Source organism: Bombina bombina, chromosome 2 (assembly GCF_027579735.1).
Source record: "Bombina bombina isolate aBomBom1 chromosome 2, aBomBom1.pri, whole genome shotgun sequence".
NCBI classification, from domain to species: domain Eukaryota; kingdom Metazoa; phylum Chordata; class Amphibia; order Anura; family Bombinatoridae; genus Bombina; species Bombina bombina.
This window is the reverse complement of record NC_069500.1, coordinates 1,002,546,985-1,002,569,541: the sequence shown is the minus strand read 5'-3', so window position 1 is coordinate 1,002,569,541 and position 22,557 is coordinate 1,002,546,985.

The following is a 22,557-nucleotide window of genomic DNA, read 5'->3' as shown; positions in this document are numbered from 1 at the left end:
CGTGACATCTGAGAAAGGCTAGGACAATGTCCGTATGAGCCTTTGCTTGTGGCAGGGACGACGCTTGAATTAGAATGTCGTCCAAGTAAGGTACTACTGCAATGCCCCTCGGTCTTAACACCGCTAGAAGGGACCCTAGTACCTTTGTGAAAATTCTTGGGGCAGTGGCTAATCCGAATGGAAGTGCCACAAACTGGTAATGTTTGTCCAGAAACGCGAACCTTAGGAACTGATGATGTTCCTTGTGGATAGGAATATGTAGATACGCATCCTTTAAATCCACCGTGGTCATGAATTGACCTTCCTGGATGGTAGGAAGAATTGTTCGAATGGTTTCCATCTTGAACGATGGAACCCTGAGAAATTTGTTTAAGATCTTGAGATCCAAGATTGGTCTGAATGTTCCCTCTTTTTTGGGAACTATGAACAGATTTGAGTAGAATCACATCCCTCGTTCCTTCAATGGAACAGGATGAATCACTCCCATTTTTAACAGGTCTTCTACACAATGTAAGAATGCCTGTTTTTTTATGTGGTCTGAAGACAATTGAGAACTGTGGAATCTTCCCCTTGGGGGTAGTTCCTTGAATTCCAGAAGATAACCTTGGGAGAGGATCCAGAACATCTCTTGCCCATGCCTGAGCGAAGAGAGAAAGTCTGCCCCCCACCAGATCCGGTCCCGGATCGGGGGCCAACATCTCATGCTGTCTTGGTAGCAGTGGCAGGTTTCTTGGCCTGCTTACCTTTGTTCCAGCCTTGCATGGGCTTCCAGGCTGGTTTGGCTTGAGACGTATTACCCTCTTGCTTAGAGGGTGTAGAGCTTGAGGCTGGTCCGTTTCTACGAAAGGGACGAAAATTAGGCTTATTTTTAGCCTTGAAAGACCTATCCTGAGGAAGGGCATGGCCCTTTCCCCCAGTGATATCTGAAATAATCTCTTTCAAGTCAGGGCCAAACAGCGTTTTCCCTTTGAAAGGAATATTAAGCAATTTGTTCTTGGATGACGCATCCGCTGACCAAGATTTTAGCCATAGCGCTCTGCGCGCCACAATAGCAAACCCTGAATTTTTCGCCGCTAATCTAGCTAATTGCAGGGTAGCATCTAGAGTAAAAGAATTAGCCAATTTAAGAGCACGAATTCTGTCCATAATCTCCTCCAAAGGGGTAGCTTTATCTAGCGACTTTTCTAGTTCATCAAACCAAAAAGACGCTGCTGTAGTAACAGGAACAATGCATGAAATTGGCTGTAGAAGGTAACCTTGCTGAACAAACATCTTTTTAAGCAAACCTTCTAACTTTTTATCCATAGGATCTTTGAAAGCACAACTATCTTCTATAGGGATAGTGGTGCGTTTGTTTAAGGTAGAGACCGCCCCCTCGACCTTAGGGACTGTCTGCCATAAGTCCTTTCTAGGGTCGACTATAGGAAACAATTTCTTAAATATAGGGGGAGGGACAAAAGGTATGCCGGGCCTTTCCCATTCTTTGTTTACAATATCCACCACCCGCTTGGGTATAGGAAAAGCTTCGGGGGGCACCGGGACCTCTAGAAACTTGTCCATTTTACATAATTTCTCTGGGACGACCAAATTGTCACAATCATCCAGAGTAGAAAGCACCTCCTTAAGCAGAGCGCGGAGATGTTCCAATTTAAATTTGAATGTAATAACATCAGGTTCAGCTTGTTGAGAAATTTTTCCTGAATCTGAAATTTCTCCCTCAGACAAAACCTCCCTAGCCCCATCAGACTGGTGTAAGGGCATGTCAGAACCATTATCATCTGCGCCCTCATGCTCTACAGTATCTAAAACAGAGCAGTCGCGCTTTCGCTGATAAGTGGGCATTTTGGCTAAAATGTTTTTAATAGAATTATCCATTACAGCCGTTAATTGTTGCATAGTAAGAATAATAGGCGCACTAGATGTACTAGGGGCCTCTTGTGTGGGCAAGACTGGTGTAGACACATAAGGGGATGATGCAGTACCATGCTTACTCCCCTCACTAGAGAAATCATCTTGGGCATCATTTTCACTATCACATGCATCACATATATTCAAATGAGAAGGAACTCTGGCTTCCTGACATACAGAACATAGTCTATCTGAAGGTACAGACATGTTAAACAGGCATAAACTTGATAACAAAGTACAAAAAACGTTTTAAAATAAAACCGTTACTGTCACTTTAAATTTTAAACTGAACACACTTTATTACTGAATATGCGAAAAAGTATGAAGGAATTGTCCAAACTTCACCAAAATTTCACCACAGTGTCATAAAGCCTTGAAAGTATTGCACACCAAATTTGAAAGATTTAACTCTAAAAATAACGGAACCGGAGCCGTTTTTACATTTAACCCCTATACAGTCCCTGGTATCTGCTTTGCTGAGACCCAACCAAGCCCAGAGGGGAATACGATACCAAATGACGCCTTCAGCACGCTTTTTCAGTGTATCAGAGCTCCTCACACATGCATCTGCATGCTCTGACTCCCAAAAACAACTGCGCATTAGTGGCGCGAAACTGAGGCTCTGCCTAAGACTAGAGAAGGCCCCCAGTGAAAAAGGTGTCCAATACAGTGCCTGCCGTTTTTATTATCAAAATTCCCAGATAAAAACAACTCCTCAGAGTAACAAACCACTAAACAAGCTAATAAAACAAACGTTTTAGCCCAGAAAAATGTCTACCAGTCTTTAAAGCCCTTGTGAAGCCCTTTATAAATTGTTATTAAAATGGCTTACCGGATCCCATAGGGAAAATGACAGCTTCCAGCATTACCAAGTCTTGTTAGAAATGTGTCATACTTCAAGCAGTGAAAGTCTGCACACTGTTCCCCCCAACTGAAGTTACTTCATCTCAACAGTCCTGTGTGGAAACAGCCATCGATTTTAGTAACGGTTGCTAAAATCATCTTCCTCTTACAAACAGAAATCTTCATCTCTTTTCTGTTTCAGAGTAAATAGTACATACCAGCACTATTTTAAAATAACAAACTCTTGATTGAAGCAATAAAACTACATTTAAACACCAAAAAACTCTAAGCCATCTCCGTGGAGATGTTGCCTGTACAACGGCAAAGAGAATGACTGGGGAAGGCGGAGCCTAGGGGGGATCATGTGACCAGCTTTGCTGGGCTCTTTGCCATTTCCTGTTGGGGAAGAGAATATCCCACAAGTAAGGATGACGCCGTGGACCGGACACACCTATGTTGGAGAAATAGGTCTTGTGACATGCCTGGGTTGTCTAAATATTCTAAACAATTAGGATCAGATTACAAGTGAGGCGCAAATGTTTGTGCCCGAGTGATAAGGGGTTTATCATGAGGGTTTGCGCTTGTCGGGCTTACCGCTGGTATTACAAGTTGAAAGTAAACGCAATCGCTTAAGCACAATTGCAATTTACGCTAGAATGATTACTGCGACTTCAGAACTCTGGTTAACTCTTTCACCAAACATAAAAGTGTCAAAAACACATTGCAAATACATTACAAAGTATGATTACACCATCTAATAAAAATTATTCCAAAAAAAATATTTCACAAAAAAGTTATAAAGACTCAAAGATATGAGATCCCAGGTGTTTGAAAAAAGCAGGCAAAGGGCTTTAAAATATTTATGTGTGTGTATATATATATACTGTATATATATATATATATATATATATATATATATATATATATATATATATATATATATATATATATATATATATATATATATATATATATATATATATATATATATATATATATATAAAGTTGATTTCTGGGCAAAATACAACAACATTTAAAATTAGGGGGAGGCAAAAAGTGAGTTTAAAATCCTCCACTACGCACAAAATATAGAGCAAATAACTCAGGTAGTTCATTAACAAATCTAGACAGGCCAGAAGGCTTGTTTTTCCCACAGAAAACCTCTGAATTACATTGTCTACAATGCAGCAAAGGATTCTGGGTACAATATGCAAATGAGGTCCAAAATGAAACACTTTTTTACTTCAAGTCTGCTTTTACGCAGACTCCCTTTACGCCCAAGCATCGCTGTTCACACAGCTTATAAGCTTAGCTAGGGTTAGAGCAGTGATTCAGAACCATCCCAGGACAATCTGTTTTGTGGTGTTTGCCACTCATTAGCTGGGAGAAGGTTTGAATCACTGCTGGGTGAAGTTGATTTCTGGGCAAAATACAACAACATTTAAAATTAGGGGGAGGCAAAAAGTGAGTTTAAAATCCTCCACTACGCACAAAATATAGAGCAAATAACTCATTGTGTAGTTCATTAACAAATCTAGACAGGCCAGAAGGCTTGTTTTTCCCACAGAAAACCTCTGAATTACATTGTTTCCAATGCAGCACAGGATTCTGGGTAAGATAGGCAAATTAGGTTCACAATGGCACACTTTTTTTACTTCAAGTCTGCTTTTACACAGACTCCCTTTACGCCAAAGCATCGCTGTTCACACAGCTTATAAGCTTAGCTAGGGTTAGTGCAGTGATTCAGAACCATCCCAGGACAGCCTGTTTCGTGGTGTTTGCCACTCATCAGCTGGGAGAAGGTTTGAATCAATGCAGGGTGAAGCGATGCTTTGGGAAGAATATGATAGTAAGGCTGGTAGATAAATGTAGGAGGTAGCGCAATTATCTTCAGGGGCAATAGCTGTATAAAAGCTGGCTGGCTAGCTAGCAGAGAATGGCATTGTAGAGGGGAAGCTGAAAGTAAGCATTTAACCCCTTAATGACCGCAGCACTTTTCCATTTTCTGTCCGTTTGGGACCAAGGCTATTTTTACATTTCTGCTGTGTTTGTGTTTAGCTGTAATTCTCCTCTTACTCATTTACTGTACCCACACATATTATATACCGTTTTTCTCGCCATTAAGTGGACTTTCTAAAGATACCATTATTTTCATCATATCTTATAATTAACTATAAAAAAAATTATATAATATGAGAAAAAAATGGAAAAAAACACACTTTTTCTAACTTTGACCCCCAAAATCTGTTACACATCTACAACCACCAAAAAACACCCATGCTAAATAGTTTCTAAATTTTGTCCTGAGTTAAGAAATACCCAATGTTTACATGTTCTTTGCTTTTTTTGCAAGTTATAGGGCCATAAATACAAGTAGCAGTTTGCTATTTCCAAACCCCTTTTTTTCAAAATTAGCGCTAGTTACATTGGAACACTGATATTTTTCAGGAATCCCTGAATATCCCTTGACATGTATATATTTTTTTTTAGAAGACATCCCAAAGTATTGATGTAGGCCCATTTTGGTATATTTCATGCCACCATTTCACCGCCAAATGCAATCAAATAAAAAAAAATGTTCACTTTTTCACAATTTTGTTCACAAACTTTAGGTTTCTCACTGAAATTATTTACAAACAACTTGTGCAATTATGGCATAAATGGTTGTAAATTCTTCTCTGGGATCCCCTTTGTTCAGAAATAGCAGACATGTATGGCTTTTGTTATTGCTTTTTGGTAATTAGAAGGGCGCTAAATGCCACTGCGCACCACACGTATATTATGCCCAGCAGTGAAGGGGTTAATTAGGGAGCATGTAGGGAGCTTCTAGGGTTCATTTTAGCTTTAATGTAGTGTAGTAGACAACCCAAAGTATTGATCTAGGCCCATTTTGGTATATTTCATGCCACCATTTCACCGCCAGATGCGATCAAATTAAAAAAAAAGTAATATTTTTCAAAATTTTAGGTTTCTCACTGAAATCATTTACAAGCAGCTTGTGCAATTATGGCACAAATGGCTGTAAATGCTTCACTGGGATCCCCTTTGTTCAGAAATAGCAGACATATATGTCTTTGGCATTGCTTTTTGGTAATTAGAAGGCCGCTAAATGCCGCTGCGCATCACACGTGTATTATGTCTAGCAGTGAAGGGGTTAATTAGGTAGCTTGTAGGGAGCTTGCAGGGTTAATTTTAGCTTTAGTGTAGAGATCAGCCTCCCATCTGACACATCACACCCCCTGATGCCTCCCAAACAGCTCCCTTCCCTCCCCCACCCCACAATTGTCCCCGGCATCTTAAGTACTGGCAGAAAGTCTGCCAGTACAAAAATAAAGGGAATCTTTGTTGTTGTTTTTTTAAATTGTATAGCATATTTACATATGCTGCTGTGTAGTATCCCCCTTATCCCCCAACCTCCCTGATCCCCCCCAAACACCTCTCTAACCGTCCCCCTCTGACTTTTTGGGGGCCATCTTGGGTACTGGCAGCTATCTGCCAGTACCCAGTTTGCAGAAAAAATGTTTTCTGTTTTTTTTTTCCACAGTTTTTTTTCTGTAGTGTAGCTTCCCTCCCACATTCCAACCCAACACCCCCTGATTTAGCTTTTTTTATTTTATTTTAATATCGGTATAAATCTGATTACCTATCCTATTACCAATCTTATTTTCTGTAGTGCTGCGTTCCCACCCGCTCCCTCCCCGTGCACGCGCCCGCCCCCTCCCTATCGTGCACGCTCGCGTGCCCGTGCGCGCCCCCCCGGACATCCCCGCCCACGATCCCGCCCCCCTGCACATTTCCAGGGCCATCGATGGCCGCCACCCGCCTCCCGGTCTTGCTCCCACCCACCAACGAAGGAAGCCACCGATCTCCGGTGCAGAGAGGGCCACAGAGTGGCTCTCTCTGCATCGGATGGCCATACACTGTTATTGCAGGATGCCTCCATATTGAGGCATCACTGCAATAACCAGAAAGCAGCTGGAAGCGAGCAGGATCGCTTCCAGCTGCTTTCCACACCGAGGACGTGCAGGGTACGTCCTCAGGCGTTAACTGCCTTTTTTTTGAGGACGTACCCTGCACGTCCTCGGTCATTAAGGGGTTAAAGAAGGGTAATTAAATATGGCCGATCTGGGATTTTTTTTTGTAATTGAAGTAATTTATAAGGGATAAATGGTGTAACTGTACTATAATTTATTTTTATTTTACTGAATACAATATTTTATAGTAAAATTGTGATGATAGTAAAATACTATACTTAATTTAATTTCAGTTCAAACTGTTCAAATATTTATTCAGAACGGTGTAAATATTTAACATGTAAATCAATATATATAAAAATGGCAATGCATGAATGGAAACAGTACATGTAACAAGTGTATTTACTTTTGGCATACAGTATTATTTTATGTGATTTGTCTGTAAAATCACTGTATTTTAGATTCTAAAATGTCTGTGTATCTAGTAGGGATGGGAAAATGTTTTGCAACATTAAAAAAAATGAATGAATTTTAACAAACTCGTTTGTTTAAAATTTCAAATGTTTGTACAGCATTCTAAGAATCGTTTAATGTAATACTATTTTTAATGCTTTCGTTAATTGTAATATTCTATTTGAATTTTTCTAATAATTCGATTATGCAATATTCAAATTCAAAATATTCAAATGAATTTATTTTTAATAGTATTTCTAATGATTTCTTTAAATGTTATATTCAAATTATGTAATATTTGAATTATGCAATATTTAAAATAGAAACATATGAATTGATATACAGGTGGCCCTCGTTTTACAACGGTTCAATTTACACCGTTTCAGAATAACAACCTTTTTTTCCAGTCATGTGACTGCTATTGAAAAGCATTGAGAAGCAGTACATTTATTAAAATAGCCAGTAGGTGGAGCTGTCCGCTTGTGTTGCAGCAAAGCCAAGCAAGCTGAAATTCTTCAGTTTAACCAGACCTGAGCTATCGAGCAGATTTCAAAGGAACAAGATCTTCCTGTCTATAAATCAGTCCAGATTGAAATGCATAGAAAGAACTGTTTGCAGAAAAATGCAAGTGAAGTCTGTGTTGTGTGATTATTTTGTTAGGTTATAATGCTGTTTAGCAAATGTTTTTTGTTCATTTAACTTAGTTTAATTATATATTCTGTGTTGTGTGATTATTTTATTAGGTTTATAATGCTGTTTAGCATTTACAGTCTTCATTTCAAAGCTTTAAAAATAATGTATTAGGTGTTACTTATAACAATTTTGAGAGGGGCCTGGAACCTATCTCTCTCACCTCCCATTGACTTACATTATAAACTGGGTTTCAATTTACAACGGTTTCGATTTACAACCATTCCTTCTGGAACCTAACCCCGGCGTAAAATGAGGGCTACCTATATGTGTATCTATTATGTATCAATTTACTAAATTCCCTACCATAGGAACTATTGAACGTCTGAAATTCGAAATTTTGAATGTGGATTTTCGATCAAATTATGAACATTTCAAAATGAAAGAAACATTTAAAAACTGGAAATAACATTCAATTATCAAATTTTAATAGATTTTCTTTCTTATCAACATTTGATTGTCCAAAACTGATATCCACAGGGCTAATCATTCTACCAAACAAATTACACTTTCAGCACATTTACCCATCCCTAGTGTGTAGTCTATTTTTTAATCTCATTCCCTTTTCAATTGCACCCGGTCTTCCCCTGTAACTGTATCTACACAAGGATCCTTTATTAGCTGCTGTTTTTTGCATCTGTAGTCTGAGTGGAATTTAGCTTCTGCCTTGAGCATCAATTAAAGAGACAGTAAGGTTCAAATTAAACTTTCATAAATCAGAGAGGGCATGTCATTTTAAAAAACTTTCCAATTTACTTTTTATCATCAAATTTGCTTTGTTCTCTTGGTAATCTTAGTTAAAAGCTAAACCTTGGTAGGTTCATATGCTAATTTCTAAGATCTTGAAGGCCACCTCTTATCTGAATGCATATGACAGTTTTTCACAGCTAGAGGGCGTTAGTTCATTTGAGCAATATTGATAACATTCACCTAGATTACAAGTTGTGCTTTCATGTTTTAACGCTGAAAAATGGTAATTTCAGCATTAAAACAGCACCGCAGCCAATACAAGTTTTGACGGTATAGCTGTACCGCAGGCCTTTTAGCCTGTAACGCAACGTCAGTCCCACACACGTAAAAATGACATTTTTTTCTCATGGGACTTCCATAGCGCAGCCATTACGAGTTTTGCGGTGAGGCTGAAAAGCTTGCGTTCCAGCTTATACCGACAAGATCCGTTTCGCAATCTGAAAGCAGTCGTTATGAGTTTTACGCTACAAATCTGCTACATAAAACTCATAACTAAAGTGTTACAAAGTACACTAACACCCATAAACTACCTATTGACCCCTAAACCGAGGCCCTCCCACATCACAAATGCTATATTAAACTTAATTAACCCCCAATTTGCCGCTCCCGACATCACCGCCACTAATAAAATGTACTAACCCCAATTCCGCCGCTCCCCGACATTGTCACCGCTCTAATAAAGTTATTAACCCCTAAACCGTCGCCCTCCAACATCCCAAACACTATTTAAATATTATTGACCCCTAATCTGCTGTCCGCCCACATCGCCCCCACTATAATAAACCTATTAATCCCTAAACCGCAAGCCCCTCACAACGAAATATACTAAATTAAACTATTAACCCCTAAACCGAAAGCCCCCCACATCACAATAAACTAATTTAAACTAGTAAACTAATGCCCCCCTAACTTTATATTAAAATTACAATTTCCCTATCTTAAATTAAATTAAAACTTACCTATCAAATTAAAAAAACTAAGTTTAAACTAACACAAACTAATATAACTATTAAAGTAAAATTATACTAACTACCAATTAAATCAAACTAAAATACACATTAAAAAAATTCTAACACTACAAACTATCTAATTGCATAAATAAAAAAGACTAAATTACAAAAAATAACAAACACTAAATTACGAAATATAACAATCAAAATTATCAAAATTAAAAAAGAATTTCACCTAATCTAATAGCCCTATTAAAAAAAATAAAAACAAAAAAAACCTAGCCTACAATAAAATACCCATAGCCAATAGAATTTCTGTAGCTCTCATCCTATTGGCTTTTTTGAACAGCCAATAGGATTTCAGTAGCTCTCATCCTATTGGCTGATTTGAATTTGCAAAATCAAATCAGCCAACAGGAATGCAAGGGATGCCATTTTGAATCGTGTCCCTTGCATTGAAGATTCAGTATACAATGGCAACCGTATAAAGAGGATGCTCCACACCGGATGTCTTCAGGGTGGACCCGCTCCGCGCCGCCGGGATGAGGATAGAAGACGCCGCCGGGATGAAGATAGCAGATGCCGTCTGGATGAAGATGGAGCCGCCTGGATGAAGATGGAGCCGCCAGGATGAAGATGGAGCCGCCAGGATGAAGATCCTCCAAGTGGGACTTCAGCAACTGTAAGTGGATCTTCGGGGGTTAGTGTTAGGATTTTTTAAACTTTTTTGGGTGTTGTTTTTTTTTTTAGTTTAGGGTTTGGGATTTTGATGCAAAAGAGACAGCAGCTCCTTCCTGCCTGCTCTCCTCCTGCTTGTCTCTCCCATGCCACAGCCACTGCCCTGCCTGCCGCCTCCAAGCACAGCACAGGTAACTCTCTTTCTTAACTTTCTTTCTGCAGCCACTGCCCTGCCCCCCGCCTCCCAGCCTCACAGCCCTCCCACCTCTCTGCACCTATTTAATGGAGGTTGCTGCTGCCTTAGTTTGAGACAGCAGCTCCTTCCTGCCTGCTTTCCTCCTGCTTGTCTCTCCCATGCCACAGCCACTACCCTGCCCCCCGCCTCACAGCACAGCACAGGTAACTCTCTTTCGTAACTTTCTTACTACAGCCACTGCCATGCCCCCAGCCTCCCAGCCTCCCAGCCTTCCCACCTCTCTGCACCTATTTAATGGAGGTTGCTGCTGCCTTAGTTTGAGACAGCAGCTCCTTCCTGCCTGCTCTCCTCCTGCTTGTCTCTCCCATGCCACAGCCACTGCCCTGCCCCCCGCCTCAGAGCACAGCACATGTAACTCTCTTTCTTAACTTTCTTTCTACAGCCACTGCCCTGCCCCCGCCCCACAGCCTCACAGCCCTCCCACCTTTCTGCACCTATTTAATGGAGATCGCTGCACCAAGTCCCCCCCAGCTACCTCCACAGACGCCAACTCCTCCGCCTGCAACCTTCACCACTGGCTCACAGACTGCACCAACACCCTCGCCCCATCAAGAAACCGTCCAACCACCAACCCACCAACAAGGCCAGTTGGTTCACCCCGGCCTCCAGGACTCCAAACGCCACTGCAGGCGATTGGAAAGGACCTGGAGATCCAGCAAGACCCCTGAGAATAAAACGGCCTACAAAGAAGCCATCACTACCCACCATCACCTCATCAAAACCACCAAGAAGACAGCCATCCAAGACAGAATCAATGCCAACGTCCACAACAGCAAGGAGCTATTCAAAGTCTTCAAGGAATTCTCCAATCCCAACAGCGACACCAACAACATCCCGCCCGCCCAGGACCTCTGTGATAACCTCGCAACGTACTTCCACCGCAAGATTGTCAACATCTATGACAACTTCGCACCTTAGAACTCACCCACCACCGCCGACCCACCAACTTCTACCGATACCTCACCCAAATACACCACCACCTATCCCCCACGGACCATCTGGAGCCCCCTCACCACAGAGGACACCATCAGAATCATGAGATCGATCCACTCCGGAGCACCCTCGGACCCATGCCCGTATCACATATTCAACAAAGCGGGTTACACAATCATCCCCGAGCTCTGCAGCACCATCAACTGCTCCATCGAAACCGGCATCTTCTTGAAGGATTGGAAGCACGCAGAATTAAAACCCCTACTGAAAAAAACACGGCGGACCCCAATGATCCAAAGATCTACCGCACCATCTCTCTGATCCCCTTTGCAGCCAAAGTCATCGAGAAGTCTATCAACGCGCAAATCGTTGACCACATCGAGGCCAACCGCACCCTGGACCCCTCCCAATCCGGTTTCAGGAGCAACCACAGCACCGTGACCGCCCTCCTCGCCACCACAGATGACATTCTCGCCCTACTCGACCAAGTAGAGACCGCCGCCCTCATCCTACTAGACCTCTCAGCAGCATTCGACACTGTCTCCCACCTCAACCTCCGCACCCGCCTACACGATGCCGGCTTATGCGACAAAGCCCTGAAATGGATCACCTCCTTTCTCACCAGCAGAACCCAGAAAATTAGACTCCCACCCTTCACCTCCAAGCCCACAGAGATCAGCTGCATTGTACCCCAAGGCTCTTTGCTGAGCCCAACCCTATTCAATGTCTACACGGCCCCTCTCGCCGCCATCGCCCGACGACACAACCTCAACATCATCTTGTACACTGACAACACCCAGCTAATCATCTCACTCACCAGTGACCCCACTACTGCCAAGAGAAATGTCCACGAAGGGCTGACAGCAGTCGCCACCTGGATGAGCTACAATTGCCTAAAGCTGAACGCAGACTAGAGCAAAGTCCTCCTTCTCGGTCCCACCATATCCGTCTGGAATAACTCCTGGTGGCCCACAGCCCTCAGACACCCTCCAACCCCCACCAACCATGCATGAAATCTAGGCGTCATCCTGGACTCATCGCTCTCCATGGACCGACAAATCAACGCTGTATCCTCTGCATGCTTCCATACACTCCACCTGCTGCGAAAGATCTTCAAATGGATCCCAACCGAGACCAGGAAGACTGTCACCCAGGCCCTCGTCAGCAGCCGACTGGACTACGGCAACGCATTCTACGCCGACTCCACCATCAAGCTCCAAAAGAGACTCCAGCACATGCAGAATGCCTCAGCCAGACTCATCCTCAACATCCCTCGCCAATGCCACATCAACAAACACCTGCGGGACCTGCACTGGCTCCCCATCAACAAAAGAATAACCTTCAAGCTTATCATCCACGCATTCAGGGCCCTCCACAACATCGGTCCCGAATACATGAACTACTGCGCTACATTCTACACCCCCGCCAGACAACTTAGATCGGCCGACCAAGCCCTCGCAGTCATCCCCTGCATCAGGAAAACCACAGTGGGAGGCAGATCCTTCTCTCACCTGGCAGCCAAGACTTGGAACTCCCTCCCGCTGTACTTCAGACAAGCTACCGCCCTAACTAAGTTCAGAAAGGACCTCAAGACCTGGCTCTTCAACTGAACTGCAACCCTCAGCACCTTGAGACCCTTACAGGTGAATAGCCATGCTTTACAAGAACCCAATAGATAGATAGATAGATAGATAGATAGATAGATAGATAGATAGATAGAGCTAAATGCAGTTTTAAGGGCAATGCCCATACAAATACCTTAATTAGGGCAATTGGTAGATTAGGTTTTTTTAGATTTTTTTTTTTTTAAAGGGACAGTAAACACCAGAATTTTTGTTGTTTAAAAAGGTAGATAACCCCTTTATTACCCATTCCCCAATTTTGCATAACCAACACAGTTATAATAATATACTTTTTACCTCTGTGATTACCTTGTATCTATGCCTCTGCAAACTGCCCCCTTATTTCAGTTCTTTTGACAGACATGCATTTTTAGCCAATCAGTGCTTGCTCTTAGGAGCTTCACGTGCCGGAGCTCAATGTTATCTATATGAAACACATAAACTAACGCCCTCTAGTGGTGAAAAACTGTCAAAATGCTTTCCGATTAGAGGCAGTCTTCAAGGTCTAAGAAATTAGCACATGAACCTCCTAGATTTAGCTTTCAACTAAGAATACCAAGAGAACAAAAAAATTGGTAATAAAAGTAAATTGGAAAGTTGTTTAAAATGACATGCCCTATTTAAATCATGAAAGATTTTTTGTGACTTTACTGTCCCTTTAATTTTGTGGGTTTGGGGGTGGGGGTTTGTACTGTTAGTGGGTCTTTGTATTTTTTTTTTTAGGTAGAAGAGCTGTTTAACTTAGGACAATGCCCTACAAAATGCCCTTTTAAGGGCTATTGGTAGTTTATTATAGATAAGGTTTTTTATTTTGGGGTGTATTAGAATAGGAATAATTTTTATTATTTTTGATAATTCGTTTTTTATTTTGTGTAATGTTTTTATTTTGTTTTGGGGTGGGTTTTTATTTTTAGATTAGGGTTGGGCATTTCAGAAAAGAGTTGAATGCCCTTTTAAGGGCAGGAAAAAGAGCTAAATGCACCCCTTTTCAGGGCAATACCCATACAAATGCCCTTTTCAGGGCAATGGGTAGATTAGACTTTACTTTATTTTTATTTTGTGGGTTTGGGGTTTGGGGGTTTGTACACTGTTAGGGGGTTAAGGTTACGTTAGGGTTAGGTTTAGGGGTTAATATAGTTTAATTTAGGTTGTTGCGATGTGGTGGGCTGGTGGTTTAGGTGTTAATAGGTTTATTTAGTGGTAGTGATGTGGGAGGCCAGAGGTTTAGGGGTTAATAACTTTATTTAGTGGTGGCGATGTCGGGGAGCAGCAGAATAGAGGTTAATAGATTTATTATAGTATGGGCGAAATTGGGGTGCAGGGGAATAGGGGTTAATAACTTTAGTATAGTGGCGGCGATATCGGGAGCGGCAGATTAGGGGTTAATAGCTTTATTTAGGTGGCGGCGATATCTGGAGCGGCAGATTAGGGGTTAATAACTTTATGTAGGTGGCGGCAATGTCGGGGGCAGCAGATTAGGGTGTTTAGACATGGGGTTTATGTAAGGGTGTTTGGTTTAAATGTAACAGGAAAAAGAGCTAAACGCCCTTTTAAGGGCAATACCCATACAAATGCCCTTTTCAGGGCAATGGGTAGATTAGGTTTTACTTTATTTTTATTTTGGGGGTTTGGGGGTTTGTATACTGTTAGGGGGGGTTTGTTTTGTTTTGTAGCAAAAGAGCTGCCCTACAAAACGCCCTTGGTAGTTTATTATAGATTAGACTTTTTTTTTTTTTTTTTTTTAAAGGGTATTAGAATAGGAATCATTTTTATTGTTTTGGATTATTTTGTTTGTTATTTTTTGTAATGGTAGAGTTTTTTTTATTTTTTTGTAATAACATAATTTATGCTTACCTGATAAATTTATTTCTCTTGTAGTGTATCCAGTCCACGGATCATCCATTACTTATGGGATATTAACTCCTCCCCAACAGGAAGTGCAAGAGGATTCACCCAGCAGAGCTGCTACATAGCCCCTCCCCCAACTGCCTTTACCAGTCATTCGACCGAAAACATGCAGAGAAAGGAAAGCCATAGGGTGCAGTGGTGACTGTAGTTTAATGGAAAAATTACCTGCCTTAAAGTGACAGGGCGGGCCGTGGACTGGATACACTACAAGAGAAATAAATTTATCAGGTAAGCATAAATTATGTTTTCTCTTGTTAAGTGTATCCAGTCCACGGATCATCCATTACTTATGGGATACCAATACCAAAGCTAAAGTACACGGATGACGGGAGGGACAGGCAGGCTCTTTATACGGAAGGAACCACTGCCTGAAGAACCTTTCTCCCAAAAACAGCCTCCGAAGAAGCAAAAGTGTCAAATTTGTAAAATTTGGAAAAAGTATGAAGAGAAGACCAAGTTGCAGCCTTGCAAATCTGTTCAACAGAAGCCTCATTCTTAAAGGCCCAAGTGGAAGCCACAGCTCTAGTAGAATGTGCTGTAATTCTTTCAGGAGGCTGCTGTCCAGCAGTCTCATAGGCTAACCGTATTATGCTACGAAGCCAAAAGGAGAGAGAGGTAGCCGAAGCTTTTTGACCTCTCCTCTGACCAGAATAAACGACAAACAGGGAAGACGTTTGTCGAAAATCCTTAGTTGCCTGTAGATAAAATTTCAGGGCACGGACTACATCTAGATTGTGTAGCAGACGTTCCTTTTTCGAAGAAGGATTAGGACACAAAGATGGAACCACAATCTCTTGATTGATATTCCTGTTAGTGACCACCTTAGGTAGGAACCCAGGTTTAGTACGCAGAACTACCTTGTCTGAATGAAAAATCAGATAAGGAGAATCACAATGTAAGGCAGATAACTCAGAGACTCTTCGAGCCGAGGAAATCGCCATTAAAAACAGAACTTTCCAAGATAACAACTTGATATCAATGGAATGAAGGGGTTCAAACGGAACCCCCTGTAAAACATTAAGAACTAAGTTCAAACTCCATGGTGGAGCAACAGTTTTAAACACAGGCTTGATCCTAGCTAAAGCCTGACAAAAAGCTTGAACGTCCGGAACTTCTGACAGACGTTTGTGTAAAAGAATGGACAGAGCTGAAATCTGTCCCTTTAAGGAACTAGCGGATAAACCCTTTTCTAAACCTTCTTGTAGAAAAGACAATATCCTCGGAATCCCAACCTTACTCCATGAGTAACTCTTGGATTCGCACCAATATAAGTATTTGCGCCATATCTTATGGTAAATCTTTCTGGTAACAGGCTTCCTAGCCTGTATTAAGGTATCAATAACTGACTCAGAAAAACCACGTTTTGATAAAATCAAGCGTTCAATTTCCAAGCAGTCAGCTTCAGAGAAATTAGATTTTGATGTTTGAAGGGACCCTGGATCAGAAGGTCCTGTTTCAGAGGTAGCGACCAAGGTGGACAGGATGACATGTCCACTAGATCTGCATACCAAGTCCTGCGTGGCCATGCAGGCGCTATTAGAATCACTGATGCTCTCTCCTGTTTGATTCTGGCAATCAATCGAGGAAGCATCGGGAAGGGTGGAAACACATAAGCCATCCCGAAGGTCCAAGGTGCTGTCAAAGCATCTATCAGAACCGCTCCCGGATCCCTGGATCTGGACCCGTAACGAGGAAGCTTGGCGTTCTGTCGAGACGCCATGAGATCTATCTCTGGTTTGCCCCAACGTCGAAGTATTTGGGCAAAGACCTCCGGATGAAGTTCCCACTCCCCCGGATGAAAAGTCTGACGACTTAAGAAATCCGCCTCCCAGTTCTCCACTCCCGGGATGTGGATTGCTGACAGGTGGCAAGAGTGAGACTCTGCCCAGCGAATTATCTTTGATACTTCCATCATTGCTAGGGAGCTTCTTGTCCCTCCCTGATGGTTGATGTAAGCTACAGTCGTGATGTTGTCCGACTGAAACCTGATGAACCCCCGAGTTGTTAACTGGGGCCAAGCCAGAAGGGCATTGAGAACTGCTCTCAATTCCAGAATGTTTATTGGTAGGAGACTCTCCTCCTGATTCCATTGTCCCTGAGCCTTCAGAGAATTCCAGACAGTGCCCCAACCTAGTAGGCTGGCGTCTGTTGTTACAATTGTCCAGTCCGGCCTGCTGAATGGCATCCCCCTGGACAGATGTGGCCGAGAAAGCCACCATAGAAGAGAATTTCTGGTCTCTTGATCCAGATTCAGAGTAGGGGACAAGTCTGAGTAATCCCCATTCCACTGACTTAGCATGCACAATTGCAGCGGTCTGAGATGTAGGCGTGCAAAGGGTACTATGTCCATTGCTGCTACCATTAAGCCGATCACCTCCATGCATTGAGCTACTGACGGGTGTTGAATGGAATGAAGGACACGGCATGCATTTTGAAGCTTTGTTAACCTGTCTTCTGTCAGGTAAATCTTCATTTCTACAGAATCTATAAGAGTCCCCAAGAAGGGAACTCTTGTGAGTGGAAAGAGAGAACTCTTCTTTTCGTTCACCTTCCATCCATGCGACCTTAGAAATGCCAGTACTAACTCTGTATGAGACTGGGCAGTTTGAAAGCTTGAAGCTTGTATCAGAATGTCGTCTAGGTACGGAGCTACCGCAATTCCTCGCGGTCTTAGTACCGCCAGAAGAGCACCCAGAACCTTTGTGAAGATTCTCGGAGCCATAGCCAATCTGAATGGAAGAGCTACAAACTGGTAATGCCTGTCTAGAAAGGCAAACCTTAGATACCGGTAATGATCTTTGTGAATCGGTATGTGAAGGTAAGCATCCTTTAAATCCACTGTGGTCATGTACTGACCCTTTTGGATCATGGGTAAAATTGTCCGAATAGTCTCCATTTTGAACGATGGAACTCTTAGGAATTTGTTTAGGATCTTTAAATCCAGGATTGGCCTGAAAGTTCCCTCTTTTTTGGGAACCACAAACAGATTTGAGTAAAACCCTTGTCACTGTTCCGACCGTGGAACTGGATGGATTACTCCCATTAATAAAAGCTCTTGTACGCAGCATAGAAACGCCTCTTTCTTTATTTGGTTTGTTGACAACCTTGACAGATGAAATCTCTCTCTTGGGGGAGAGTATTTGAAGTCCAGAAGGTATCCCTGAGATATTATCTCTAGCGCCCAGGGATCCTGGACATCTCTTGCCCAAGCCTGGGCGAAGAGAGAAAGTCTGCCCCCCACTAGATCCGTTCCCGGATCGGGGGCCCTCAATTCATGCTGTTTTAGGGGCACCAGCAGGTTTCCTGGCCTGCTTGCCCTTGTTCCAGGACTGGTTAGGTCTCCAGCCTTGTCTGTAGCGAGCAACAGATCCTTCTTGTTTTGGAGCAGAGGAAGTTGATGCTGCTCCTGCTTTGAAATTCCGAAAGGAACGAAAATTAGATTGTCTAGCCTTAGGTTTGGCTCTGTCTTGAGGCAGGGCATGGCCTTTACCTCCTGTAATGTCAGCGATAATTTCTTTCAATCCGGGCCCGAATAAGGTCTGCCCTTTGAAAGGTATATTAAGAAATTTAGACTTAGAAGTAACGTCAGCTGACCAGGATTTTAGCCACAGTGCTCTGCGCGCCTGAATGGCGAATCCGGAATTCTTAGCCGTAAGCTTAGTTAAATGTACTACGGCATCTGAAATAAATGAGTTAGCTAACTTAAGAGCTTTAAGCCTGTGTGTAATCTCATCTAATGGAGCTGATTCAAGTGTCCCTTCCAGAGACTCAAACCAAAATGCTGCTGCAGCCGTGACAGGCGCAATGCATGCAAGGGGTTGCAATATAAAACCTTGTTGAACAAACATTTTCTTAAGGTAACCCTCTAACTTTTTATCCATTGGATCTGAAAAGGCACAGCTATCCTGGTACGCTTAGCTAAAGTAGAAACTGCTCCCTCCACCTTAGGGATCGTTTGCCATAAGTGACGTGTGGTGGTGTCTATTGGAAACATCTTTCTAAATATCGGAGGGGGTGAGAACGGCACACCGGGTCTATCCCACTCCTTAGTAACAATTTCAGTAAGTCTCTTAGGTATAGGAAAAACGTCAGTACTCGACGGTACCGCAAAATATTTATCCAACCTACACATTTTTTCTGGTATTGCAACTGTGTTACAATCATTCAGAGCCGCTAACACCTCCCCTAGTAATACACGGAGATTTTCCAGCTTAAATTTAAAATTTGAAATATCTGAATCCAATCTGTTTGGATCAGAACCGTCAGCCGCAGAATGAAGCTCTCCGTCCTCATGTTCTGCAAGTTGTGACGCAGTATCTGACATGGCCCTAACATTATCAGCGCACTCTGTTCTCACCCCAGAGTGATCACGCTTACCTCTTAGTTCTGGTAATTTAGCCAAAACTTCAGTCATAACAGTAGCCATATCCTGTAATGTGATTTGTAATGGCCGCCCAGATGTACTCGGCGCCACAATATCACGCACCCCCCGAGCGGGAGATGCAGGTACTGACACGTGAGGCGAGTTAGTCGGCATAACTCTCCCCTCGTTGTTTGGTGAAATGTGTTCAATTTGTACAGATTGACTTTTATTTAAAGTAGCATCAATACAGTTAGTACATAAATTTCTATTGGGCTCCACTTTGGCATTAGCACATATAGCACAGATGTCTTCCTCTGAATCAGACATGTTTAACACACTAGCAAATAAACTAGCAACTTGGAAATACTTTTCAAGTAATTTACTATAATATGAAAACGTACTGTGCCTATAAGAAGCACAGAAAGAGTTATGACAGTTGAAAGTTAATAAACTGAAAGGTTATAGCATCAAATCTTTGTAAAAAACCACAATTTTAGCAAAGGCTTGTTCCCATTAGCGAAGGATAACTAACCCTGATAGCAGAAAAAAAAGTTACAGAAATAAACGTTTTTTATCACAGTCAACTACAATCTCACAGCTCTGCTGTGAATGATTACCTCCCTCAAAACAAGTTTTGAAGACCCCTGAGTTCTGTAGAGATGAACCGGATCATGCAGGAAATACAATGAGCTTCTGACTGAATTTTTTGACCTCCCCCTCACACACAACAGTGAGAGAGATCAGTAAACTGTCATAAATTAAATAAAACAACTGCCAAGTGGAAAAAATAATGCCCAAAACATTTTATTCGCCCAGTACCTCAGAAAATAAAACGATTTTACATGCCAGCAAAAAACGTTTAACATAAATTAAGTGTTATTAAAGAGCCTGTTGCCAGTCCCTGCAAATTAGGCTAAAGTCTTATGCACACAGTAGTAAAATATACATACATGACAGCCTGATACCAGTTGCTGCTACTGCATTTAAGGCTGAGTTTATTTTTCATTATATCGGTATGGCAGAATTTTCTCATCAATTCCATTGTCAGAAAATAATAAGCTGCTACATACCTCTTTGCAGATTAATCTGCCCGCTGTCCCCTGATCTGAAGTTTACCTCTCCTCAGATGGCCGAGAAACAGCAATATGATCTTAACTACGCCGGCTAAAATCATAGTAAAAACTCAGGTAGATTCTTCTTCAAATTCTACCAGAGAAGGAATAACACACTCCGGTGCTATTATAAAATAACAAACTTTTGATTGAAGGTATAAAACTAAATATAATCACCATAGTCCTCTCACACATCCTATCTAGTCGTTGGGTGCAAGAGAATGACTGGTAATGGCAGTTGGGGGAGGGGCTATGTAGCAGCTCTGCTGGGTGAATCCTCTTGCACTTCCTGTTGGGGAGGAGTTAATATCCCATAAGTAATGGATGATCCGTGGACTGGATACACTTAACAAGAGAAATTAGGTTTTAGTGTAAGGCAGCTTAGGTTTTATTTCATAGGTAAGTTAGTATTTATTTTAACTAGGTAGTTATCAAATAGTTAATAACTATTTACTAACTAGTCTACCTAGTTAAAATTAAACTTACCTGTGAAATAAAAATAAAACCTAAGCTAGCTACAATATAACTATTAGTTATATCGTAGCTAGCTTAGGTTTTATTTCACAGGTAAGTATGTATTTAGTTTTAAATAGGTATTATTTAGTTAATAATTGCAACTTTAATTTAGCTCTATTTTAATTATGTTAAAGTTAGGGGGTGTTAGGATTAGGGTTACGTTAGGGTTAGGGTTATGTTAGGGTTAGTAGGGGGTTAATATAGTTTAATTTAGGTTGTTGCAATGTGGGGGGGGGGCTGGCGGTTTAGGGGTTAATATGTTTATTTAGTGGTAGTGATGTGGGAGGCCAGAGGTTTAGGGGTTAATAACTTTATTTAGTGGCGGCGATGTCAGGGAGCTGCAGATTAGGGGTTAATAGCTTTATTTAGGTGGCGACGATATTGGGAGCGGCAGATTAGGGTTTAATAACTTTATGTAGGTGGCAGCGATGCCAGGGGCAGCAGATTAGGTGTGTTTAGACGTGGGGTTTATGTTAGGGTGTTTGATTTAAATTTAACTTTTTTTTCCCCCCCAGACATCAATGGGGCTACGTTACGGAGCTTTTCATTCCGCGTTTGCAGGTGTTAGATTTTTTATGACCCGCTCTCCCCATTAATGTCTATGGGGGAAGCGTGCATGAGCACGTCAAAACAGCGCTTGGATTGTGTTCGGTATGGAGCTCAACGCAGCCATATCGCACTCAATATTCATTCTAAGCAGATATTTGTATGTATAATATTTTGCTTATCTTTTTCTAAAATGTATTACTTTTAAATACTGTATGAATATTATTCAAACTAATATCAGTAAAAGTGAGGGTGATTGTTTGTGTATGGGTGAGTGACTGTATGTGTTGATAGTGACAGCTAGAACCTGCAGAGTTAGAGGTGCTTGTCAAGTGAGAGTGTCAGTGTGTGTGAGTGTTGTGTTAGAGTGTGTGTGAGTGTTTTTGAGTGTGAGCTAGAGATGTGGGTAGTGTTAGAGTAAGAATGTGTGTGTTAGTGTGAGTGTTTGAGTGAGAGTCTGTGTGTGTTTTTGATCGTATGAGTTAGTGAAAATGTGTGTGAGACAGTGTTAGAGTGAGATTGTTGGTGTGTGTGTATCTCTGCTTGGTTTTTGAGAGTGTTAGAGTTACAATGTGTGTAAGAGTGTCAGTGTGGGTGAGAAAGTTAGAGTAAGAGTGTGCATGTGAGAATGTGCTAAAACATGTTATACTGTTATGTAGTGAAAAGTGTACTATATATTTTACTTATTGTTATATAGGATAACTACAGCATGCAGTTAGAGGTGCTTGTCACTTGTTTGTGGGTGTAAGAGATCGTTTGTGTGTGTGTGTGAGAGAAAATATTACAGTGAGAGTATGTGTGTTTGAGGGTGTATAAAAGTATGTTTATTTCTGCCTCATTTAAATAGAGAACAACATACATGACCAGTGGTTCTCAAACCAAGTCACCTCAAGACCCGGTAATTTTTAGGGCCAGGGCCCTGTAGTGTGTATATATACACTTGAATTCACCTGTTCCAACAATACAGGCCGATATTTTCCAAGGTTGGCTTCCCACGCCTCCGAACTATATACCGCTATATTTAACTATGTATGGCCCAATTTTTTCCAAGTTTT